The 17088-nt window shown below is 42.7% G+C and overlaps 1 protein-coding gene across 7 annotated transcripts in view; it reads left to right on the top strand.

Moving 5' to 3' along the window:
• The window catches only part of GSK3B (glycogen synthase kinase 3 beta), a 165164-nt gene that overhangs the window by 47502 nt on the left and 100574 nt on the right, over nucleotides 1-17088 (top strand). The window contains exon 1 of one of the 7 annotated variants that reach the window (XM_081317170.1): nucleotides 16048-16148. The exons of the other annotated variants lie outside the window; for them this stretch is intronic. The gene's annotated coding sequence lies outside the window, so the exon portion shown is untranslated. Of the gene's footprint in view, nucleotides 1-16047; nucleotides 16149-17088 lie in introns of those variants that run through there. 7 annotated transcript variants of the gene reach the window in all.

Here is a 17088-nt window from a genome sequence, read left to right on the forward strand (position 1 = left end):
CCCTCATTAAGCTTGAGGCAAAGGTACGATGAATTATAAAACCATTTTAAGTTGTTTAAGCAAAACCATGAAGGTAAGAGTAGCACGTACTTCTCTCAAGCAAGAGTTCTATAAAAGAAAGACTGTTATTGAGAAGACTTGCCTTTTATTCATGCCCCATGTAACTTGGAAAAAGAGAAAGAAGGAATAAGCAGGGCTTGTTTTCTCATAGAATGCTCAGAACGGTGTTACGGCACCCTTTTTTTTTTTTTGCAAAAAAAGCTCCCTCTATTGGCTTTAGGAGTAGGCAATCTTGGCTCTTTTTTATGACTCGTGGACTTCAACTCCCAGAAATCCTGAACCAGCCACGCTGAGGGGAAAGAGAAAGGTTTCCAAGCTGAGCCATGCTGGCTCAGGAATTCTGGGAGTTGAAGTCCTTGAGTCATAAAAGAGCCAAGGTTGCCTACCCTGCACTAGAGGAGGACATTAAAATTATTTACAAGGTTACTTCTTTAGGAACTAAACTTTTAGAATCTAAAACAGCTAATTCAAAAAAGCCAACAGGAAAGAACCTCACATTTTTCATCTGCTTCTGTCTTTTGGAAGGTAAAATTAGATAACAAAATAATCTATTTCCTATGTTAACATCTCTGCAATGAAATCAATAAAGGTAACAGGAAAGAAATGAGAAACATTTTTCTCCTCTCACTGTGGAGGAAGCAGGGCAGGCTGACGTGTGCAGGACTTCCCTGCCGGCTCCCGTCCGACGCTCTTCCCTCTTGAGGCAGCTGCTGCCTCAAGAGGGAAGAGCGTCGGACGGGAGCCGGCAGGGCAGTCCTGCACACGCGCGCACTCCCCAGCTGCTAAGGAGCAGCCGGGGAGTGCGCGCGTGCGCAGGACTGCCCTGCCGTCTCCCGCCAGACGCCAGCTGCTGATTTTCCGGTGTATAAGACAACTGGGCGTATAAGACGACCCCCCCAAATTTTGAGGTGATTTTCATGGGTTAAAAAGTCGTCTTATACGCTGGAAAATACGGTATGTTGCACTTCAGTCTTTAAATAATTAACCTAGTATATACATAACAATATATGATGTTTTCCATGGTGAGCTTAACATCAACAACATTTATTAAAAAGGCTAAAATAATTTCTGGTGGTATTATCTCTACATTAAAATTTTGTTTAGTCACAATCTTTCAAAAGATGTTACATATGTGCATAAGTGTAGTCAGTAGCATATGCCTTTTTAAAAATATCAAACATGGAAAGAAACAAAAATAAGTCCAAAATATCTGTATTACATCCAGAAATGCCAACTTTGCAACCAATATTTCTCATCCATAACTATGGTACCCTAAGCATCCCTGCATACATGCAAATGTTTCTCTGGGATCAGTAACGCAGCAGGGATTGCTTTTTCTTTCCAGTAACAGATTGCTGGGAAATACCAAACATGGCCTTGAGAATTTCAATGTTTGTTACAAATTTTTCTGGATGTGGTTGGAAAGAGGCTGTTTGGCGCCGGAGACCACTGCTACAGCTCTGGGTCAGGGTTCGGAGCAGCTCCGGGTGGGGGCTCAGCACGCACCGCGGCATGGCAACTAAGGGGAGAGGTATCCCTACAGCGGCTGTGGGGAGGGGAATCCCCACGGCATGTGGCTTCGAGCCGCAGGGGCGGGGGTGCAAAGGATGGGCAGTGACGCCGTAGCAAGACACCAGCATCGCTCCCAGTGACAGCACCTCTGAGTTCCGGCACCTTTTTTTTTTTAAGAAAAAAAAAGCACTGGGAATAAGTAAAACTTCCTCATAATAAAGGTAGTATGCTTGTTTCCTCTAAGGAGAAGTGCAAGCTTTAAAAATCTGAAACTGACAATTTCAATCTTTATAACTTAAAACAAAATGCTTAATCAAAGCCAAATCAAAGCTTAAAACAAGGCCATTTTTGAACAAGTGGTTCCAAAGTTCTAGTAATCATTTTACTTTTTTTAAAGTCATGATTTACTTAGGTTTTAGAAGAATTTCTCTAGCATTTGCAAATACTGTAATCCTACTTTTGTGCTCCTTGGCCTGAGCTGAGAGGGGAGCATAATGAAAGCATAAAAGCCCTGCTACATAAAACTGTAGGACCATGTGTCACATATAGTGGCCACCTGGCTGCATTTAGAAGTGGGTGAGGGAGGCTGCCATTTATAAAACTGTGCTCAGACTGAAACTGGCCATTTTGGACTATCTGCTGTGGAATACGTAGAGAGAAATTAGAGTGCCTGTCATACTTTTAAAAATAATCTAATATTGTTATTTCCAGTGAGGGAGAAAGGGAAAATTTGTTTCTCTTTAGTTCATTTATTAAAATATGTGTTTAAAAGAATAATTCAAGTTATAGAAAATTCTTTTATCTTCTTTTTAGTGAGAATCATGTACAAAAGTAACTATTAGATCCTGAAAATAAATAAATAAACAAACAAATGAACTTTTCAACCATCCAAAGCAGAAAATTAAGCTCCTGGAGGGGAAAAAAACATCCACAGAAGCATGAAAGGATTTATTCGCAATGCTTTGAGGACAAAAGGGCTACATAAAAAAAAAACTTGAAAATTCCTTTCGTAAATTAAGTTTGCAGTCAGCTATATGGAAAGGAGCAGCTGGGATACTCTTGGCATTCTCTGAACATTCTGGCGATGTTAGTACTTCATTTATTAGTACTTCATTTATTAGTGTTTCCATAGCAGGAATAGGCTGATTGTTCTCTTTTGAAATTCCAGCTGTCTGATTATGCTGCAAATTAGTCAAGAGTTTAAGGATAAGAGTTTGTCTTGAAATGTCTTCTACAGTCTTCCACAAATTGTCTACATTGGTTTGTTGTGCTGTTCATGATTTTTTTCTCATTTGAATTGTTTGCAATTGTGCTGTTAGTATTTTGTTTTTAGATACTCCATTTTTTTATAAAAATCCATTTTCTTGAAGTCCTAGATGAGTATTTGATACTGATAGGACACACAGCTTCATCATTTGATGGTTACTGTCTCCACCCACCTCTTCCCCATTATTTACTATCATGTCCAAGATAGCTGATATCATTTGCTTCTACTACTCTCCAAAAAACTATTACCTGGAAGGATCTGTTGTTTTAAGTTATGGATTTTTCTTAAAATAGCCACAATCACATGAATTCTCATATGAAAATAGAGCTTGCAATAGTTAGCTATCTCATGGGATTTTGGCAATGTTTAATTTAATTTATGGAAGCTATTTTTCCATGCATGTATAATCAAATCAGAAACTAATCCCTTAACCAAGACTTATAAATACATTACCACTCTCTCATTTTCTATTTTGAATACTGTATTATGACTCATGTAAATGTTACATTAGTAGTGTTAGCTTTAAAATTAAAACACTTTCCAATCTGTTAGAGTTGCAATCAGAAAAGAGTTTATTGGTTAACAAAAATTTAAAAAGCTGTTTGCAAAGCGTGGTGGACTCTAGCAGCATAACCAGTATGCCACGCTGTTGAGCCACCTAATTTTATACACCCTATCGCGACATTCCGTTCCCTCCCCCATGGCCCCATTGGCTTAGGATTTGGAGGTTACAATCTTATCAGAAGCGCCTAACCAGAATACATTAAACATTAGTTTAATGTTTGCTTACATTAAACTAATAAGATCCCTCCCCTTCTATCCTGTTTATTAAGACCATATACGTACATACTTATCAATCTTAGAGGAAATATGTCTTCCATGAACCGCACCATTTTTAGGTAAAATTGTATATGCAAATTTACCACATATCCAATAATATCCTTTCGGAGCTGGCCATGGACCTGTTCCATTGGTCCAATACCCTTCTAACAGTGTATCATTAAAAGGATTTCCTCTTTTACTCAGATTCGTCATTATTCCCCAGTCAGTGATCGGGGTTTTATTATATGATCTTTCCCCTTCACATACCATAATACCACTTTCCTTTTGATTTTTAGAACAATTCTTTTGGAAACAATAATGTCCTATTATGGATGTGGTCAATGCCCATTTCTGATTATCCTGTTCCAAGGTAGTCCAATTTCTGGTAATATTTTCATCAATTATATCTACCTCTTTAGATTCCCAAGGCCACTGGGATTCCTACACAGGCGTATTGTTTTAGTATACAATCTACTAACACTTGTGCTCCCCAATGACTTCCTTCATGTAAATAAATAATTCCCTGGCTATTTGTTTATTTATTATTTGTCTTCCATCTGGTAGGAACCATTTTCCACTTTCTCCTTCCTGTCCTATTTGAATTAACTTCTCTTTTTCTGTAAACACTGGATTTATCTCCAGTTTTCTTATTTCTGGTATTAATGAATAAATTTCTATTTCTTCTTCTCCCGCCCTTTTTGGTTCCTCATGTGCAATATGATTTCCTATTGCCTCAAAGGTGTTCCCTTTTTGATGAGCGCTTACATGTATTACCGTAATTCTTTTAAGCATTAATAAATTTTTTAATATTTCTCTTATAAGTTCTTCGTGTAGAAGTTCCTTTCCTTTCCTATTTATCATTCCTCGTTCCTGCCAAATTTCCCCAAATGTATGTACCACTCCAAAGGCATAACGAGTATCCGTATATATGTTACCTACTTTTCCCTCTAACAGTTTTAAAGCTTGGTTTAAGGCATACAGTTCACAAGTTTGGGTGGACCAATTTAGTGGTAATCCTTCCGCCTCAATTAATTCCTTTGTATTTCCATTGATTATAGCATATCCATTCCTATTTTCTCCTTCCATTCTGGAGGAACCATCTATAAATAGGGATTCTCCCTTTTCCAATGGCATTTCCTCCAAATCAGGTCTAATCTTTGTAACTGTATTATTTCTGTGCAATAATGTTCCACCCCTTTGGGATCTACTTGCGCATTGGTTGCCATAAACTGAGCTGGATTTAAGTTGTGGTCAATAGTTAACACCAAATCACTTTGTTCTAATAGAATAGCCTCATATTTTAAAATTCTTGAGTCAGTTAACCATTGTCCCGCTTTTTGTTGTAAAATTGTTCGGACCTGATGTGGTGTATTAACAACAAGAGCTCCTCTAAATGTTAATTTTTTACTTTCCTGGACGAGTAGGGCCGTGGCCTACCATTAGTATCTACTCCATTTGGTACTTCCCTTTAAAGGGAAGGTATGAACTTACTCATCTTTTACAAATGGAAGGTTTTCAATATCCTTTTTACATTGCTCTAGTTCTCTCGTTAAATTTTTAAATTTTGTTTGAACATCTTCCCTCTCTTCTCCTTCTACTGCCCCTATATCTGGCAGATTAACTGGTGCAGTAGGTGCTACAGGAAGTGGAGGGAAATGATCTACATTATATAGGGGTGGGTGGGTAAATAGGATCTTTTTAACTCCTCCTCCTCCTCCTCCTCCTCCTCCTCCTCCTCCTCCTCCTCCTCCTCCTCTTCTTCTTCTTCTTCTTCTTCTTCTTCTTCTTCTTCTTCTTCTTCTTCTTCTTCTTCTTCTTCTTCTTCTTCTTCTTCTTCTTCTTCTTCTTCTTCTTCTTCTTCTTCTTCTTCTTCTTCTTCTTCTTCTTCTTCTTCTATCGGCATGGTGGATAGAGTTTCCACCACATCGATCCATTTATCAGGATTCCAAATTAATGCATATTCTAACTCATTACCAAGAGACTTGTAGGATTTTTGTTTAACATATTCATACAAGTTCTGGCACGCAAAATAATTGTTAGTACCTATTCACAGCCATTCCACTTTTTCATCCTCCCACCAAACAAAACAACATAAATTCACCATATCTTCTTTAGTCAAATTTAAGTTTGGTGATTGTCTTATTATAGGGTGGTTTTCCCCAATTGCCTAATAAGAGTCCCAAAGGACTCTCTTTATCTCTATTCAGTTTGGGATTTTTCCTAATTTTCTTCACACATTTCTTTTCCGGAATATTACTAGAATTACCCATTCTGGTTTACCGTCCTGTTTTCTTGTCCTGACCAATCTAATGAGACCACGATTCACTTCAAGCCACTTTCTCCTCTTCCCCACCAATCCTCTCGCAATGGTATGGAAGTAAGGTACCAAGGAGTTCGCACTCACTTCGTCTTGCCACCCCTGGGGTGCTCAGGATGTCTCACAAACACTTCTCACAGATCTCAAACAGTCCTACCCAGCCCTCCACCCGACTGCCTAGGTAGTTTTTCCCTCTGGTTTACCCCAGAAAACTTACCTAGGTCTGTGCACAGAGTTGCCCAGTGACTGAGGCCAGTAATTCGGGTCTGGATGGGGAGGAACAGGCTTCGGCTCAATCCCGACAAGACCGAGTGGTTGTACGTTTCAGTTTATTCCATCTTTAACCATGGGGGGTGAGGTGTTACCCCCCGTAGATAGGGCTCGCAACTTGGGTGTCCTCCTGGATTCACAGCTCAGTTTGGAAGACCATGTAGGAGCTGTGACCAGGGGGGCTTTTGCCCAGGTTCGCCTGGTGCGCCAGTTGCGACCCTATCTGGACCGGGATGCCTTGCGTACAGTCACTCATGCACTCGTGACCTCTCGTATAGACTACTGCAATGCTCTCTACATGGGGCTGCCCTTGAGGACCACTCGGAGGCTTCAGCTGGTGCAGAATGTGTCCGCGCGAGTTGTGATGGGGGTCTCTCGGTACTCCCATGTAACACCTCTTCTCCACGAGCTGCATTGGCTTCCAGTTGCCCTCCGGGTGAGATTCAAGGTGCTGGTGATGACCTATAAAGCCCTAAATGGCATGGGTCCGGACTACTTATGGGATCACCTGCTGCTGGCGTCATCTTCCCTTCGTCCTGTGCGCTCCCACAGAGAGGGCCTCCTCAGGGTGCCGTTGGCCAGAAAGTGTCGGCTTGCGGCCCCCAGGGGGAGAGCATTCTCTGTGGGCGCGCCAGCCCTTTGGAATCAATTACCGGTTGACCTCCAGATGGCTCTCGACCTTCGCTCTTTCCGCCGGGATCTGAAAACCTATTTATTTGAACAGGCCGGCTTGGTTTAAGGGTTTGGGGTATTATTAATTATTTATTGTTAGGGCTTAATTAATTTAATTTCATTTTAACTTTTGTATGTAAAGCTTTTACTGCCCTGTACACCGCCCTAAGTCCTTCGGGAGAAGGGCGGTATAGAAATTCAATTATAAATAAATAAATAAATAAATTCTAATCTCTCCCATATTTCCCATCTTTTCCCCTGCAACTCACTCTTGGGTACATGAAGCCAGTTGTCAGTCCAAGACTAAGGCATTTGGAGTTTGAGACCAAGCCATCAAACTCAATGGGGCATGCCTCCTGGTGTCGTTTCCAAGCCTTCTGCCCCTGTTTGCTTACATTAAACTAATAAGATCCCTCCCCTCCTATCCTGTTTATTAAGACCATATATGTACTTACACTTATCAGTCTTAGAGGAAAGATGTCTTCCATCTTCCACACCTTCCAGACCAAGTAGTGGTACCAAGAACCAAAAGGTACAGAAAAACAATTCCTAGATGATGACTCACACCAGGCTCCACCATAACTGCTGTTTCCCCACTCCTCTCACTTGAGGCTTGTATTTTTCCCAAAATACATAAAGCATCTGCTCAGGCAATTGATTATAAAATAATGATTACAAAATAACAAATTAATGATTACATGATAATACTAAATGTATCTACATTTTATTTTTAAACCTCCTTGCTCCTTCCAATTATTTTCCACAGTAGGACTCTTCAAAATCATTTCAGAAGAGAGCCAATTTGGTGTAGTGGCTAAGGTGCTGGTCTGAAAACCAGGTTACTGTGAGTTCTGGTATAGTTCTGCCTTAGGCATGAAAGCTGGCTGCGTGACTTTGGCCCAGTCACTCACTCTCAGCCCAAGAGTTGTGTGAAAAATAAGAGGAAAGAGTATTAGGTATATTCAGGACTTTGAATTACTTACAAAGTAATGGTGGTGAAATCAAATAAATAAATAATAGTTCTTGATGGAAAATGTTGAACAATTGGAACCCTGCATAAATAAGGCTTTATTACTTCAAAGGAAGGCAGCTCGCAGCAGAAGGTGACAGTGGAAGCAACTTTCATTAAAATTAAAGACAACCAGAAGACAAGTCAGTAGATGTGAAGCATATTGGAATTAAAACATATAGGAAATACTCTGCCCTCCTGGATGTCAGAAACAAGTGATGACTGATTTAGTACATCTGCAGGTTCTGTCATTGTAAAAAGTTGATCCAGTATAACCTGTTTGTCTGCTTTGGCTCCCAACCACCCACACAGGGCCTCTGGTATTTCTTCACAGCCCTGAAAGTTACATGAAGAGAGGCAGCTTCTTCCATTTCCATCCTGCCTTGCTTCTGAATAAAGTATTCCCCAGTGAGCAGTTGCATTTAACTTATGCTTCCAGAAATGACTGTACAAGCCAGCAGAAAAAAGCTAGTGTTCCAAAGTATATACTGTATAGGTAGTCCTTGACTTACAACATTTCATTTAGTGATTGTTCAAAGATACAACGGCACTGAAAAAAGTGACTTATAGCTGTTTTTCACACTTACCACCACTGCAGCATCATCTTGGTCACGTGATCAAAATTCAGAGGCTTTGCAACTGGTTCATATTTATGATGGTTGCAATGTACTGGAGTCAGGTGATGCCCTTTTGTGACCTTTTCACAAGCAAAGTCAATGGGGAAGCCAGATTCACTTAATAGCCATGTTACTAAACAACTGCAGTGATTCACTTAACAAGAAAGGTCCTAAAATATGGCAAAACTCACTTAACGAATGTTTTACTTACCAACATAAATTTTGGACTTGATTGTGGTCACAAATCAAGGACTACCTGTACTTGCTGCCTTGCTGATCCTTGCTGATTACATGCAGAGAAATATAGCATAGCATGACTGAATGATTAAAACTTGTGTGAGCTCTAAAGCAGGTGTCAAACTGCCACGCCCACCCCATTGCCGGCAATGGCAAAACTCCTGATACGTTCCGCGACGTCATGTGACGTCGCGAGTTTGACATGTCTGCTCTAAAGAGTTAAAATGGAAGTATGTGACATGTAGAAGGAAACACAATACTTAAAGAAAGAAGCAGCATACAACTAACAAACCCCTTCTGCCCAATCCAACCCAACCAGAAACAGCCCCACTAAAACTGAGCAATCGATTTCTCCCCTTAAATGGGAACACGCAGACCCACAACCTCCCCCTCAAAGAAAACATGCAGACGTCTAGCAAAGAAACAACTTCAAATATCCCTTAAAAAAGTCACTTCAAATATCCCTAAAAAAGTCACATCAACAAAAACACCAGAGATAAACAAAAGCACCCAGACTACAGCCCCCCAAAAAGGAAGGTGATTGTTGGTAATAGGAGATACTATCCTTAAAGGAACGGAATCATCCATATGCAGACCAGACATACAATCCAGGCAGTTATGTTGTCTCCCTGGAGCAAAAATCAAAGATGTGGCTGAAAACCTAACCAAAATAATTAGGCCCTATGGTGGCTCAGTTGGTTAGGACGCTGAGTTTGTCGATCAAATGACAGTTTGGCGGGTCAAATCCCGATTGCCGTGTAACAGAGTGAGCGCCTGTTACTCGTCCCAGCTTCTGCAAACTTAGCAGTTCGAAAGCACGTAAAAAAATGCAAGTAGAAAAATAGGGACCACTACGGTGGGAAGGTAACAGCGTTCCATGCGCCTTTGGCATCTAGTCATGCCGGCCACATGACGGAGACGTCCTTGGACAAGTGCTGGCTCTTTGGCTTTGAAACGGAGATGAGCACCGGCCCCTAGAGTAGGAAACGACTAGCACGCATGTGCGGGGGGAACCTTTACCTTTATAAAGCAAGAACTATAAAATTAAAAAATATTGACCTTCCTGGATTATAAATACTTATTGAGAAAGGAAAACTTTGATTTTTGGCTATCATGGAACACCAGAGGTCTGCAGAAGAAACATATCAAGAAAAGACAAATACTTTCCAGGAGGAAATGTATGCTATTGTCATGGTTCCAACTAATGAAACACTTTATCCCAAAAAGTCTTTTATTGTGAAAATAAAGCATCGGCACAGCATGGTGAATGCCAAGATTTGAATTCCCCTCCCTTCAGCACCTAATATCTGGCACAATTCCCTCCTCCAATTAGCAGTCATAAATCACATTCTCCAATCAGTTTGAAGGGCAAAGCTCCCCTTATGTTCTGTAATGCACCATTTCTTATCTTATTAAAAACAACCAGAGGAAACATTCTTCCTCCCCCCCCAAGCATCATCTAATTCTAAGAGCAAAGTAATTTAAAGGAAAAGGCTGCCTCTATATATTGTCAAAGCAAAAACATCCAATGTTTGAAGCGTTGACATCCGGGCCCCCTTACAAAAAGGATAGATCCTGTAATGTAAACAAAAGCATATGCTAGGGGTTATCTCTTGGTTTGTTGGGTTTTTCTCATGAAACCTTTTGATGAGTCGGTCAGCCTTCACATTGCTAGATTTCACCCAAGTAGCTTCAGACAGCGAGTACCCCTTCCATTGTACTAGGTCAGGGGTCAGCAACCTGAAACAGTGAAAGAGCCACTCGGAACCGGTTCCCTCACAAAAGGAAAAACTGGGAGCAGTAAAAAATGTGTGTGCATGCGCATACATGCACGCATGTGCAGAACAGGGTTTGACTGAAGAGTGGAGCCAAGGCAAGATATGCACCTACCCTGCATATTTGAATTGATTGGTTGAACTTTTTTAGTCCCACCTTTTTTTTTTGGACTGCACATGGCAGTGGACTGGGAGCCGCAGGAGACGGCTGAAAGAGCCGCATGCGGCTCCGGAGCCGCGGGTTGCAGACCTGTGTACTAGGTACTGCAATTTCCATTTAAAAATTCTACAGTCAAGTATATGTTTCACTTCATAGTGAGTCTGACCTGCTACAGTGAGGGGCTTGGGTGCCTTCTTGGGGGGAGGTCTTAAGGTGGAGTCCTGAAAAGGTTTCAGCAGGCTGCAATGGAAGACAGGGTGAACTCTCCCTAAAAGCCTAGGCAGTTTTAATTCTACTGTGACGGGGTTGATGATCCTTATGATGGGGAAAGGCCCCAAGAATTTTGATCCTAATTTCTTGCTAGGTAATTTGAGGAGTAAATATTTAGTCGACAGATAAACCCTTTCCCCAACTTGGAATGTTCTTTGGGGAGCCCTCTTTTTATCAGCCTGCTTTTTATAGGTCTTGGAAGACTTGTTTAACAACGTTTTCGTGTTTCTCCAAACTTCTTCTCACCCACTCACCCATTGATCAAGTGTCTGGGAAGCAGAGGGCACCTGAGGGTATTCAGGTATTGGGCTGAATTCTTTTCCTTTGGCTACTCTGAAAGGCAGGTAGCCTGTGCTGCTGTGAACAGAATTATTGTAAGCCACCTCGGCGAAAGGGAGGAGGTCAGTCCAGTTTGTCTGTTGGTAGGAAACATAGCATCTGAGTTATTGCTCCACCATTTTGTTAGCAGATTGTGCAGCCCCATTGGTAGCTGGATGAAAAGCAGATGATAAGCCTGGAGATGATCCAATTAATTTAAGAAAACTCCTCCAAAATTTTGCTGTGAACTGCACTCCTCTATCTGATATTATTCGCTTAGGGGCGCCATGCAGCCGGTAGATAATGTTTCAGGGACAATTTAGTCAGTCGTTGGGCAGATGGGAGTCCTTTGCTCCAGGGTCATCAGGATTAGGGGTTCTGCGAGGTGTGAGTTGTGCTGCAGGTTGTGAACTGGGGATAATTGCCTCGTTGACCTCTTCGCGTTTGCTTTTGTACTGGGATAATTGGGATAGCGCATCAGCTAAGAAGTTTTTTCCTCCCGGTATGTGCTTTAGAGTGAAGTTGAAACGGTTAAAGTACTGTGCCCATCGCACTTGCTTTGGGGACAATTTGCGTGGAGTTTTCAGTGCCTCTAGATTTTTGTGATCTGTCCATACTTCAAAAGGCACCTTGCTCCCTTCTAGATAGTGTCGTCAGTTTAATTAGTCCCCACCTAATTGCAAAGGCCTCCTTCTCCGAAACTGCCCATCTATTCTTGCTTTCAGTAAATTTCTTAGAGGTGTAGGCACAGGGTTGTAGGATCCCATTTTTATTCTTTTGCAGTAGTACAGCCCTGACTGCCACGTCACTGGCATTGGCTTGAATTACAAAGGGCTCCCCTGGGCAGGGGTGCTTTAGGACCAGTTCATCAGCAAATAGTCTTTTTAAATTCTCAAAAGTTGTTTGGCAATTCATAGTCCATGCTAGTGGTTGGCCTGGTTGCCGTTTCCCCCCTCCTTTACCTGTTTTGAGTAGTTCTGTAAGGGGTAGGGCAATCTTGGCAAACGAGGGAATAAATTGATGGTAGAGGTTGGCAAACTAGGTAGCTCTGGAGCTGTTTGTGAGTCCTTGGGGGTTGCCATTCAGTTATGGTTTTCACTTTAGCTGGGTCCATTTCAATACCCTCGTTGGAAATTCTATAACCAAGATAATCTAATCGGGTCTGGTGAAATTCACATTTTGATAACTTGACATAAAGTTTGGCCTTCAACAGTTTCTTTAGCACTTCTCTCACCAGCTTTATTTGATTAGTCATATTCATGCTGTATATTAAGATTGTCTTCAAAATACACCAAAACCCCTTTGTATAGGTGATCATGTAGGACCTCATTAATCAATTGCACGAATATGGCTGGGGCCCCTTGTAGCCCAAATGGCATGAGTCTGAATTGATAGCTCCCCATGGGGCAGTTGAAGGCAGTTTTCCATTCGTCTCTCTCTTTTATTCTCAGCCGGTAGTAAGCTTCTCTAAGGTCTATTTTAGTGAAGACACTTCCTTTAGCTAGGTGGGTTAGTAAGTCTTTCAGGAGGGGGAGGGGATATTTATTTTCCACACTCACCGTGTTAAGAACTTTATAATCTACGCAAAGATGAAGGGCTCCCACAGCAGACTAGGCCCATTCAATGAACCCTCTCACTAGGTTTTTGTTCACATATCGCTGCATCTCCATTTCGAGGGGGGACATAGTGTACACTTTTGGCCGTGGGTGTTTGGCTCCTGGCAATAGTTTGATAGCACAATCATTGGGTCTCTGAGGGGGCAGGGCATCACATTCTTTCTCACTGAATGCCTCTGCTAGGTCTCGGTACTTGTTGGGGATAAGTGGCTCGTCTGGTAGCTGTGAGGCAGCCATGTGCGCTCACTCATTGGGTGGGCTAAATTTTCCTGTAATGTCTGTAGAATCAATGGGGGGAATTGGGCCCTATAGGTAGTCTCACAGTTCTCATTCCTTTCTCCCACCAGATAAATAGCTTCCATTTGTCCAACCATGCTAATCCTAGGATCACAGCCTCAGTCATTTTTGGAGCCACCAGGATGCGAATAAACTCCCAGTGCTCACCTATTTCTAGGCGTAGGGGTTCCGTTAATTGCGTAACTAAAGTCTATACCATCAAGGAGCCATTGGCTTGCTCAAACCTCACAGTTTGGAGAGTGCCCTGAGAGTGGTGACCAGTCTCAGGGCAAATGACAGGCTAATGATGCATCGGGAGTATTCTGAAATGTGGGCAGATGTGTTTATTTACTGATCAGGAATTCTAAACAGTAACTCACGTTTGCTGTAGATACATCAGTCACATTTCATATTATGTCCATTCACGTAGTGTAAAAAGAGAATAATTACCATATCAGCGAAGCGTGATTGCTAATATCATGCTTGTGGCTGGTTACACAAAAGACTTTTTACAACCTTGGCATGTAGCCAAGAAATCCTGTAATAAACATTGAAGTCCCTCCCAGTGACTAGATAAGACATAGAACTGACCAACAACTAAGCTACATTTCTCAGAGGCCATCTCTTAAGGAGACAGAATTTAACCCTTTAAATGCTAATTGCTCTAACAGCACACTATCTCTTAAGCAGACAGTTCTTAACCCCTTAAATGCTAAATGCTGTAACAGCACACTCCCCACCTGGAATTATAAATTTCCACTATTAACCAACTAATAACTAGGATAAACAAAGCACAGCATCAAACAATGCAATTACGAGGTAGACACAATTATGCATAGTTCGAGGTTCAATCTTCAAGTTCGACCTTTTTCAGCAACAGGACCAGGTCAGTTATTGGTCTGGTGTAAAGCCTTTTAATGAGAGTCTGTGAGTCGCAACCCGACTCTTGTGGCTTCACGATGTGGACTTCAACTTGACGAAATAGTCCATCAGAGCTGGATAGAACTTGGTGCACAAGTCCCATGGACCAAGAGTTCCGATGGGCGTCCTTGTCTCTCAGCAGGACAAGATCTTCTTCTACGTTAGGCTCTTTGGTCTTCCATTTGCAGCGATCCTGAAGACTAGACAAGTATTCTTGCTTCTAGCTCTTCCAGAAAGTGTTGGTGAGCAGTTGAACTTGTCTCCATTGTTGTTTATACATATCTTTGGGAACATAGTTCCCTGATGGTGCTGGCCAGTCACCTGTCTTCTGGGATAGCAAGGTGGCCGGGGTGAGAATGGTTGGATTTTCAGAATCCAAGGAAACTGGAACAAAAGGTTGAGCATTGGTGATAGCTGCTACTTCTGCCATGAGGGTAGTGAGGACCTCATGTGTCAGAGTGGGTGTCTTCGCCAGCATGGAATATTAAGATTTTGTGGGCTATGCCAATCATACATTCCCATGCTCCTCCCATATGGGATGCATGGGCCCTTAGATATTTGTCAATTTCTGAATCGGGGCGAATGCCTTCATTAATCTGCAGTTCCTTGCAGGCTCCTACAAAGTTAGTTCCACGGTCAGATCTAAGCACTTTAACTGGGCCTCTCTAGGCTTGAAACCTTCTTAGAGCGTTGATGAAGCAAGAAGTGTCCATAGATTCAATGACTTCAGTGTGAACAGCTCAAATGCTAAGACGTGAAAAGAATGACCCAACGTTTGGTGTTGGCTTGACCACCTCTGGTCTGACGAACAGACACGGACCAAGGCCCAAATACATCTAGGCCTACGTTGGTAAATGGCGGTCCTGGAATAAGGTGCTTGAGTGGCAGGTCAGGTATCAACTGGTGTTGTGTCGCACCTCATTGTTTATGGCAATGCAGGCATTGTACAAAATGGTGATGATGCATCTTTTTGGCTCCCATGATCCAGAAACCAACCACTCTGATAGCACCTTCTGTGAAGTGCCTTCCTCATGATGGACGGTTTCATGATAGTGTTGGACCAGCAGGTGTGTGACATGTTGATGGGCAGGAAGGATGATAGGGTGCTTGATGTTTGAAGCTATTTCAGCCTTATCTAGATGCCCTCCTACTCAAAGTAAGTTATGACTATCCAAGAACGGGTTCAATTTCAGCAATGCACTAGACTTCGGGATAGCCTTTTTAGCTTCCACGCATTCAAATTCCATTAGGTATGTGTCTTGCTGCACACTTCAAAGAATCCGTCTCTTGGCTTGGAGATAGCTGTCCTGCCGGCTGTCCTGCATCATGGCGAACTGGCCACAGAGCCCCATTGGCGCGGGCGGAGATGGCCCTGGGACGGCCAGAAGGAAGCCCTTGCCCTTCCTGGGCCCCATCGGCTCGACAGTTCTGACAAGGGCGGCAGCTGCTGCTGCTTCAACCAGCCAACCATGCAGGGAAGCAGGAGGAGGTGGAGGGGCAGCCGTGGGTCTGGAGCCACCTTGGCTGCTCACTGGCAGCCCGACGAGGAAGCAGATCTCACCTTTTCCCAGCCACCTTCCTGCACTCACCTAAGTCCAAGAATCTTGTAGCCCCCCCACTGTATCCTTTTGCCCTCCCAGCTGGGACCTTCAGCAATTCTGCAACCGGGAGCTCCTGTCCCCCCCCAGCCGACCCCCCCCCGAGCAGCCCAGCCCGACCAAGATGGAGGGAAGGGGAGGCAGAGAACCAGTTATTAAATGATTTGAAACCCACCACTAGTTGCTTCCAAAGGCAGCTCACTCACTCACACCAAAACCTGCTCCTTTTATAAGTTTCTCTCACCCCGCCCAGGTCTTGCAGCTGTTCCTGGACTCCGCATGCATGGAGTGGGGGAGGGGAGCAGCCTGCCCCTGCATCCCTCTTGTTTGTGGCAATGGCATGCGTGCCAACAGAGATGACTCTGCGTGCCGCCTATGGCACGTATGCCATAGGTTCACCACCACGGTTATAGTCTATCTTGTAAAACCAGGTAAACAAAAAAAGTCTTTTTTTTCTCCAGCAAAGTTTTCAAGGACTTTCAAATAAGCAATGTCTGAGCATATAGCCAAAATTTTAATCAAAGTAAGCTCCAGTCAAGGGAAGCTGGACACAATTCTCAATTTCACCACAAGATGGCACTAGATGTCCATTCCCAGCACATTTTAAAAAAATCAAAAGTTAAAAAGTAAAAAGCTTAAGAGATTTAAAAAGTAAAAGTTGTAGTGGCTTTCAAACAAAAAGCAAACACAAAAAATCTATAAGAGTAGAAGCTTCCCAAACTATCTTATGCCTCAGACAGCTTTTACAATAAGTTTTTTGTTTGCCAAAAAGCTTAAACCATCACTTAAGTTCAGGAGAGGGGGGGTAAGAAGAAAAAAATCCACCCCCTCCCTAAAAGTAAAGGCTTTGCTCTCGAGCTGTAAAAGAGCTATTTGCCAAACTGGTATCCACTTCTAGTGAGAAAGGAGAAAGTATTCTCACCCTGATCATCTGTTTGCTCCTGCTTTAAGATACTTCGTCTTCGACGAACAGCTGGTAATGGCGGACCGCATAAATGCGGTCAGCCTTTTCTCCTGCTGATTCTGAGGGCTCCTTTGGATCCAGCGAGCCAGCTACCGTTCAAAGCTTCACCCCTTGGTAGCCATGTCTCTGGGGCGACTTTCAGTGCAATTGGACCCACCGGCAGGCAAAAATCAGACCCGGGGAGAGGAGAATCATTCCCCTGGATCTATCCTTCAGCGACATCACCGGAAACTCCCATCACTGGAGATTTGTAAGAAGAGACTAGACAGTGACTTGTCTGAGATGGTATAGGTCCTCCTGCTTGAGCAGGGGGCTGCACTAGAAGACCTCCAAGGTCCCATCCAGCTCAATTCTATTCTATTCTAAAAAGAAAAGAAAAGGATGGAAAAACCTCAAGCAGTCTGAAA

The sequence above is a fragment of the Vipera berus genome, assembly GCF_964194415.1.
Source record: "Vipera berus genome assembly, chromosome: 2".
Taxonomy (NCBI): domain Eukaryota; kingdom Metazoa; phylum Chordata; class Lepidosauria; order Squamata; family Viperidae; genus Vipera; species Vipera berus.